Source organism: Odocoileus virginianus, chromosome 8 (genome assembly GCF_023699985.2).
Source record: "Odocoileus virginianus isolate 20LAN1187 ecotype Illinois chromosome 8, Ovbor_1.2, whole genome shotgun sequence".
NCBI classification, from domain to species: domain Eukaryota; kingdom Metazoa; phylum Chordata; class Mammalia; order Artiodactyla; family Cervidae; genus Odocoileus; species Odocoileus virginianus.
In genome coordinates, this window is record NC_069681.1 from 47,740,516 (window position 1) to 47,749,696 (window position 9,181).

A 9,181-nucleotide genomic window follows, 5' to 3' on the forward strand; every position below is an offset into this window, starting at 1 on the left:
AAGAGGAAAATGAAAAAGCTGATTTGAAACTCACCATTCAAAAAATTAAGATCATGGCATCTGGTCGCATCACTTTATGGTAAATAGATGGGGAAAAAGTAGAAACAGTGACAGATTTTATTTTTGGGGGGGCTCACTGCAAGTGGTGACTGTAGCCATGAAATTAAAAGATGCTTACTCCTTGGAAGAAAAGTTACGACCAACCTAGACTGCGTATTTAAAAGCAGAAACATTACTTTGCCAACAAAGGTCTGTTTAGTCAAAGCTATGGTTTTTGCAGTAGTCATGTATGGTTGTGAGAGCTGGACCAAAAGGAAGGCTGAGTGCTGAAGAATTGATGCTTTTGATCTGTGGTGCCAGAGAAGATTCTTGAGAGTTCCTTGAACAGCAGAATGTCAAACCAGTCAATCCCAAAGGAAATCAACCCTGAATATTCACTGGAAGGACTGAAGATGAAGTTAAAGCTCGAAAACTTTGGTCACCTGATGCAAAGACTCAGTATTTTGAAAAAGACCTTGATGCTGGGAAAGATTGAGGGCAAGACGAAAAGGGGACGACAGAGGGTTAAATGGTGGAAAGGCATCATTGACTCTATGGATGTGAGTTTAAGCAAACTCTCGGAGATAGTAAAGGACAGGAAGCCTGGCATGCTGCAGTTCATGGGGTTGCAAAGACATAACTTAGCGAATGTACAAAACAGTTATTCCTGAGTCACAGATCATGTATCTTTTTTTTTTTTCAATTTCAAAATTTTAGCTCAGAATTTTTGAATCTGGCGTCAGCTTGATTAATGCAGCTTCCTTCTCCTCCAGCATAGTAGGTTAGTAATAATTGGATCTGCACAGAATTCAGTATTTTATATAAATGAATGTAAATTTATTCCCTGCTGCTGTTGCTACTAAATCGCTTCAGTTGTGTCCAACTCTGTGTGACCACACAGACAGCAGCCCACCAAGCTCCTCTGTCCCTGGGATTCTCCAGGCAAGAATACTGGAGTGGGTTGCCATTTCCTTCTCCAGTGCATGAAAGTGAACAGTGAAAGAGAAGTAGCTCTGTCGTGTCCAACTCTTTACGACCCCATGGACTGCAGCCTACCAGGCTCCTCTGTCCATGGGATTTTCCAGGCAAGAGTACTGGAGTGGGTTGCCATTTCCTTCTCCCTAGGAGATCAAAATTTTTTCTTTCATTGCAGATATTTATGGGGAAAATAGATAATACTTCAGTTCAGTTGCTCAGTCGTGTCCAACTCTTTGTGACCCCATGAACTGCAGCACGCCAGGCCTCCCTATCCATCACCAACTCCTGGAGTCCACCCAAACCCATGTCCTTTGAGTCGGTGATGCCACCCAACCATCTCATCCTCTATTGTCCCCTTCTCCTCCTGCCCCCAATCCCTCCCAACATCAGGGTCTTTTCCAATGAGTCAACTCTTCGAGTGAGGTGGCCAAACTATTGGAGTTTCAGCTACAGCATCAGTCCTTCCAATGAACACCCAGGACTGATCTCCTTCAGGATGGACTGGTTGGATCTCCTTGCAGTCCAAGGGACTCCCGAGAGTCTTCTCCAACACCACACTTCAAAAGCATCAATTCTTCGGTGCTCAGCTTTCTTCACAGTCCAACTCTCACATCTATACGTGACCACTGGAAAAACCATAGCCGTGACTAGAAGGACCTTTGTTGGCAAAGTAATGTCTCTGCTTTTCAATATGCTGTCTAGGTTGGTCACAACTTTCCTTCCAAGGAGTAAGCGTCTTTTAGTTTCATGGATGCAGTCACCATCTGCCGTGATTTTGGAGCCCAGAAAAATAAAGTCAGCCACTGTTTCTACTGTTTTCCCATCTAATTGCCATGAAGTGATGGGACCAGATGCCATGATCTTAGTTTTCTGAATGTTGAGTTTTAAGCCAACTTTTTCACTCCCCTCTTTCACTTTCATCAAGAGGCTCTTTAGTTCTTCTTCACTTTCTGCCATAAGGGTGGTGTCATCTGCATACCTGAGGTTAATGATATTTCTCCTGGCAATCTTGACTCCAGCCTGTGCTTCATCCAACCCAGCATTTTTCATGATGTACTCTTCATATAAGTTAAATAAATAGGGTGACAATATGCAGCCTTGACATACTGCTTTTCCTATTTGGAACCAGTCTATTGTTCCATGTCCAGTTCTAATTGTTGCTTCCTAACCTGCATACTGATTTCTCAGGAGGCAGGTCAGGTGGTCTGGTATTCCTATATATTTAAGAATTCTCCACAGTTTATTGTGATCCACACAGTCAAAGGCTTTGGCATAATCAATAAAGCAGAAATAGATGTTTTTCTGGAATTCTCTTGCTTTTACAATGATCCAGCATATGTTGGCAATTTGATCTCTGGTTCCTCTGCCTTTTCTAAAACAAATGGACTCAGAATTTAAATATAATTTTAATAAAAAAAACAATGTTTATATCTTGTGCAAATATTTCTCATTATGTTCTAATGTGTACCTACTATGTAAAAACACGGGCAATAATTTCCTAATGCCTTTTATGAAATGGAACTTCTGTAAGTTGTTTTAAAATGAGAACATAGGTCATATTTTGATGACATGACTTCATTATACTTTAATTAGTGTTGCATAAATCACGCAAGGTTTATAAAGCAAGCCAGTTTAAAAGTGCAAGACAAATTTTTATACTGTGCTATAACATTACTTACTATGAAGTTTAATTAAAACTTACAACCTCACAAGCAATGTATCTGTTTAAATACCAGTTTTATGCTGTATATAAGTTCTCACAAAAAGAAAGTGTTTTGCTGCTGTTTTGCTTTTCTTTTTCTATTCTTTCAGTGGCAAAAAATAAAGAGCATTCTAAATAGTATATTACCAAAGACTAACTCCACCCTGTGCTCCTGGTTTGGTGATAGGATAATAATAGATACACATTAACAGATATTTCTCCAATTAGAAGTTACATATTTTTCAGTTTGTAAACTTCTAGCCAAGTGTAGTTTTCCCCCTACTGTAAGTGTAAGGTGATCATGGAGAGAGATCTCATAAAACTTACTGAAATTTTTGTGAAGGTGCTTTTAAGATATAATCATAGTCGAGTACCAGAAAGCTAAAGAAACAATGTGATACAGTTATAGAATTAGAAAATAGTTTGTCCACTCTGCTGCCTGATAATTATGGAAAAGCTGTGGAGTGGGGAGTCCTTAGAGAATGTAGAGAAAAGCAAAGAGGAATGAGTTATGCGACTTGAGTAATGGTATGAGGGGAGAAATGAAATCATGGCAGTTCTCATGTTGGAGAATGCAAAAGTTTTAAGCAATCAGAGCCATAATATTAGAGACAAGAATAAAATCTGGCATCTACACTAGATCCAGTAGGTATTTGGCATATTTAAGCAGAGGTCTGTGAAATAAAATGTGCAACAGCTGGTCACATATTTTTAACAAAAATAAACAAATAAATAAAAAACAAAGCTTTCAGAGAGGGGGAACAGGTCCCTGTGTGAAACAGCAAACTAAAGTTTCCAAGGTAAGTTCACATGTTAAAAATTTCAGATAGATTGCTCTTATGAGATATTCTTCAGGCAATATTCTTGCCTGATAACTCAAAGAAATTATTTTTTGAGGCAAATGTGTACATGTTGCTTTATATATAGCTTTCATGTTGGCACTCACTTGCCCAAATATTTTCAAAGATTGGTACTTCTTGAAAAATATAGTTTCTTTAACCTGTGTTTGAAACTGGTACCAGTTCACCAATTTCATATTTTTAAAAACTATTTACATTTTCTCTTTGTGAGTCCTGAATACCAAGCTGAACCTACTAGATACAGTTTAACCAATATTTCTTACACATTTCCTCTACAGACCATGAAGAATACTCTCCTCTTTACTTATTTTGTGTTAGTTCATCCTTCAGATCCTGTAACACTGAAAAGTCTTCCCTGATTCTTCCCAACTACAGTGGGCTCTTCTCAGAAATTCAACAGTGCTTGTCTAGGCTAGAGAAACTTGCGAGCTTTAAAATCTTCTCTGTTTTAATGGCTACATTTTGTGCATCTTTTTCTGACAAAATAATAATACTGTGGTTTATCTAGTATACTGCTGTCAGTTATAAAATTTAATTGGAAGACTATAGAGCACTCTATTCCCTCCAATCTTCCCCCTATACCAATAAGATGCCAGTATAATAATAATGGATTACAGCTGAGTTTCAAGACAGCCTTCTTCTAAGGAAAAGTAATTATGAGAAGTCCAAAGTCAAGAGCAGAGATAAAAACATTAAACACAACTGAACTCCTATCCAGATTAACATAAATCCTCACACCAAAGGCATATTTACATTGATTCACGGTGCTCAGTACAATGTGTCTAGTTTTCAACAACAATTATAAGTCACAAAAAGCAAAAAAAATAAAAATAAAAACAAAACCTCACTCAGTTTGCAAAAACAAAGCAATTATCAGAAATAGACATGATGAAGATATTTGAATTATTCAGTTCAGTTCAGTCGCTCAGTCATGTCCAACTCTTTGTGACCCCATGAATTGCAGCATGCCAGGCCTCCCTGTCCATCACCAACTCCCGGAGTTTACTAAAACCTCATGTCCATTGAGTCAGTGATGCCATCCAACCATCTCATCCTCTGTCGTCCCCTTCTCCTCCTGCCCCCAATCTCTCCCAGCATCAGGGTCTTTTCAAATGAGTCAACTCTTCGCATGAGGTGGCCAAAATATTGGAGTTTCAGCTTCAGTGCAGTCCTTCCAATGAACACCCAGGACTGATCTCCTTTAGGATGGACTGGTTGGATCTCCTTGCAATCCAAGGGACTCTCAAGAGTCTTCTCCAACATCATAGTTCAAAAGCATCAATTTTTCGGCACTCAGCTCTCTTCACAGTCCAACTCTCACATCCATACATGACCACTGGAAAAAACATAGCCTTGACTAGACGGACCTTTGCTGGCAAAGTAATGTCTCTGCTTTTTAACTTGCTATCTAGCTTGGTCATAACTTTCCTTCCAAGGAGTAAGCATCTTTTAATCTCATGGCTGCAGTCACCATCTGCAGTGATTTTGGAGCCCCAAAAAATAAAGTCTGACACTGTTTCCTCTGTCTCCCCATCTATTTCCCATGAGGTGATGGGACCAGACGCCATGATCTTAGTTTTCTGAATGTTGAGCTTTAAGCCAACTTTTCTACTCTCCTCTTTCACTTTCATCAAGAGGCTTTTTAGTTCCTCTTCACTTTCTGCCATAAGGGTGGTGTCATCTGCATATCTGAGGTTATTGATATTTCTCCTGGCAATCTTGATTCCAGCTTGTGTTTCTTCCAGCCCAATGTTTCTCATGATGTACTCTGCATATAAGTTAAATAAGCAGGGTGACAATATACAGCCTTGATGTACTCCTTTTCCTATTTGGAACCAATCTGTTGTTCCATGTCCTGTTCTAACTATTGCTTCCTGACCTGCATACAGGTTTCTCAAGAGGCATCTCTTTCAGAATTTTCCACAGTTTTTTGTGATCCACACAGTTGAAGGCTTTGACATAGTCAATAAAGCAGAAATAGATGTTTTTCTGGAACTCTCTGACTCTCCATCGGATATTGGCAATTTGATCTCTGGTTCGTCTGCCTTTTCTAAAACCAGCTTGAACATCTGGAAGTTCTTGGTTCACGTATTGCTGAAGCCTGGCTTGGAGAATTTTGAGCATCACTTTACTATCATGTGAGATGAGTGCAATTGTGCAGTAGTTTGAGCATTCATTGGCATTGCCTTTCTTAGGGATTGGAATGAAAATTGACCTTTTCCAGTCTTGTGGCCACTGCTGAGTTTTCCAAATTTGCTGGCATATTGAGTGCAGCACTTTCACAGAATCATCTTTTAGGATTTGAAATAGCTCAACTGGAATTCCATCACTTCCACTGGCTTTGTTCATAGTGATGCTTTCTAAGACCCACTTGACTTCACATTCCAGGATGTCTGGCTCTAGGTGAGTGATCACACCATTGTGATTATCTGGCTCGTGAAGATCTTTTTTGTACAGTTCTTCTATGTATTCTTGCCACCTCTTCTTAATATCTTCTGCTTCTATTAGGTCCATACCATTTCTGTCCTTTATCGAACCCATCTTAAACAGCTATGATTACTATATTCAGGGCTTTGTGGAAAAAGTAGACAGTGTACAAGAGTAGCTAAGTAATACAAAGCAAGTGTGTGTGTATGTGTGCTCAGTCATGTCCAAATCTTTGTAGCCCCATGGACTGAAGCCCACCAGGCTCCTCTGTTCATGGATTCTCCAGGCAAGAATACTGGAGTGGGTAGCAATTCCCTTCTCCAGGGGATCTTCCTGATGCAGGGTTGGTACCCGGGTCTCCTGCATCGTGGGCAGATTCTTTACCATCTGAGCCACCAGGGAAGTCCAAGTAATGTGAGGGGAGAGATAAAAAGCTATAGAAAGGCTTTTTTAAAATTTCAAAATAAATACTCAGCTACAAAAAAGAATGCTTTCCATAAGCTCACCAGTATTGACACAAACAAGGGAAGAATTAGTGAATATGAAGAAACATGAATAATTTTACACATTAGTTTTTTTATATAACATACCAAAAATATTGCTTTAATATAGTTTTGTAATAGTCTCTAACAGTTTTGATGCCCATATGGTGTAAATTGATATATTCTTCTCTAGTTCTAATAATTGTTCTAATAATGGTGTTTTCTCTCTTTTCCCTCTTCATGACAAGTCTAACTATTAATCTTTTCAAAATAGCAACATTTAAATTTGGCTTTCTCTATTGCCTATGCCCTCTGTATCATTGGATTACTCTGTTATCCTTATTTTACTTCTCTTTAATATACTTAGGTTTGATTTGCTTTTCATTTTCTCGCTTGTAATGATGGAAGCCTAAATCATTGAATTTTAGTCGTCTTCTTTTAATATGTTCATTGAAGGCTACACTTTTTTTTTTTCCTGTACTCTGCTTTAGCTATATCTCACAACGTTTGATATATCATATCTTCCTTACCTCTCAGTTAAAATTTTTCTTGTTTCTAGTATACTCTTGTCTTAAACCCTGGGTTATTTGTGTATGTGTGTGTTAGTTGTTCCATCACGTCTGATTCTTTGCGACCCCATGGACTATAGCCCGCTAGGCTCCTCTGTTCATGGGACTCTCCTGACTAGAATACTCGTGTGGGTTGCATTTCCTTCTCCAGGCGATCTTCCCAACCCAGGGACTGAACTGGAATCTTTTGAGTTGCAGGTGGATTATTTACCATCTGTGCTACTAGGGAAGCTGGGTTATTTAGACATGTGTTAATTTATTTTCAAAATTTTAGTATTATTCTAGTTTTATTTTTATTATTCAATATTAGTGTTACTGTGGTCAAAGAATATGCTCAAAAATTTTAACCTTTTTCAAACTAATTGGGATTTGATGTCCCAGGTAGCATGAGTGGTAAAGAACTTGCTTGCCAGTGCAGGAGACATAAAAGACACAGCTTTAATCCCTGGGTCAATTTGATAACTTAGTAAAGCATATGAACTATTGATTGATATTCATATACTTGTTCTTTGGTTATTGAAAGAGAGATGTGTTAAAGTCATCTACTATGGTTCATAATTTGTTTATCCTTTTAGATTGGTTACCATCACTTCACATGTATTTAAGCAGTCATGCTAACTGTATAAAAATTAGGAAAGCTGTGTTTTTCATTCTCATTATCCACTTCATGTTTCCTTTGCACAGACTTAGCACTGCCTCTGGATGAAGTTCTTTACTAAGGTATGACAGTGAACTTTTCCCTGAAATATTTGAAACACCATGTCTGTTTTCCATTGTGTTGTTATAGTCCTATCACTATGACACCTGTCTCAAAGGTCAATGCACACATATACCTTTTTGACAACATTATATATCAGCATCCCTTTTTCCTTTATAATCATGATAGCGTTCTCAAAATTATCTTTTTTTTAAAATTTATTTTCTGGGTTTTAAAAAGCTCCAATATAACGATACAGAGAAGATTAGCATGGCCCCTGTGCAAGGATGACACGCAAATTGGTGAAGCGTTCCATATTTTTAACCAGATCTGAAAGAGACACGTGCACCCCAATGTTCATCACAGCACTGTTTATAATAGCCAGGACATGGAAGCAACCCAGATGCCCATCAGCAGACGAATGGATGAGGAAGCTGTGGTACATATACACCATGGAATATTACTCAGCCATTAAAAAGAATTCATTTGAATCAGTTCTAATGAGATGGATGAAACTGGAGCCCATTATACAGAGCGAAGTAAGCCAGAAAGATAAAGACCATTACAGTATACTAACACATATATATGGAATTTAGAAAGATGGTAACGATAACCCTATATGCAAAACAGAAAAAGAGACTCAGATGTATAGAACAGACTTGTGGACTCTGGGAGAAGGTGAGGGTGCGATATTTCAAGAGAACAGCATCGAAACATGTATATTATCTAGGGTGAAACAGATCAGTAGACCAGGTTGGGTGCATGAGACAAGTGCTCTGGCCTGGTGCACTGGGAAGACCTAGAGGGATCGGGTGGAGAGGGAGGTGGGAGGGGGGACCGGGATGGGGAATACATGTAAATCCATGGCTAATTCATTTCAATGTATAACAAAAACTACTGTAATGATGTAAAGTAATTAGCCTCCAACTAATAAAAATAAATGGGGAAAAAAAAAAAAGGGGAAAAAAATAAAAAAATAAAAAGCTCCAATATGACCAAGTGGTGGTCTGAAAGGTCCAATTTATTGGGATGTTTGTTAAAACCCTTAGAAAAGAGATTTATCATTTAGAAATTAAAATTCTAAGCAGAGGCTAACAGTGAAGAGGATGAAAATAAAGATTTTTCAAGTTTGTTAGTTATGCAAGATTAAAATTCCCACCTTTACTCTATAATTTGTGGACCCTTATATTCTAGAAATACATGAAAGCACTAAATGAGGCTTCTTATATCAAAGTATACACCAAATTTTATGGTCTAACTCCTTGAAAGTTGTAAGGTAGAATTCCCAGCTGGATCTCTGAGTCTTCTGGAGACCATTCCATTCATCTGAAGACCTGTTGCTACTTTTCCAGGAGAAACATGATAAAGTCAAATAAGCCTTTGAGATCATCCCATTGTCTGGTGTTCTTTTCTGTAAAATGAGTTTG

At 38.3% G+C, this 9,181-nt stretch overlaps 1 non-coding gene across 1 annotated transcript; it reads left to right on the forward strand.

Annotated features, from left to right (window-relative positions):
* The first annotated feature begins 7,967 nt into the window (after positions 1 to 7,967).
* Positions 7,968 to 8,076, forward strand: LOC139036409 (U6 spliceosomal RNA). Its single transcript, XR_011489201.1, has one exon. It is a non-coding gene; the product is annotated as a U6 spliceosomal RNA (small nuclear RNA).
* Positions 8,077 to 9,181: the final 1,105 nt, after the last annotated feature.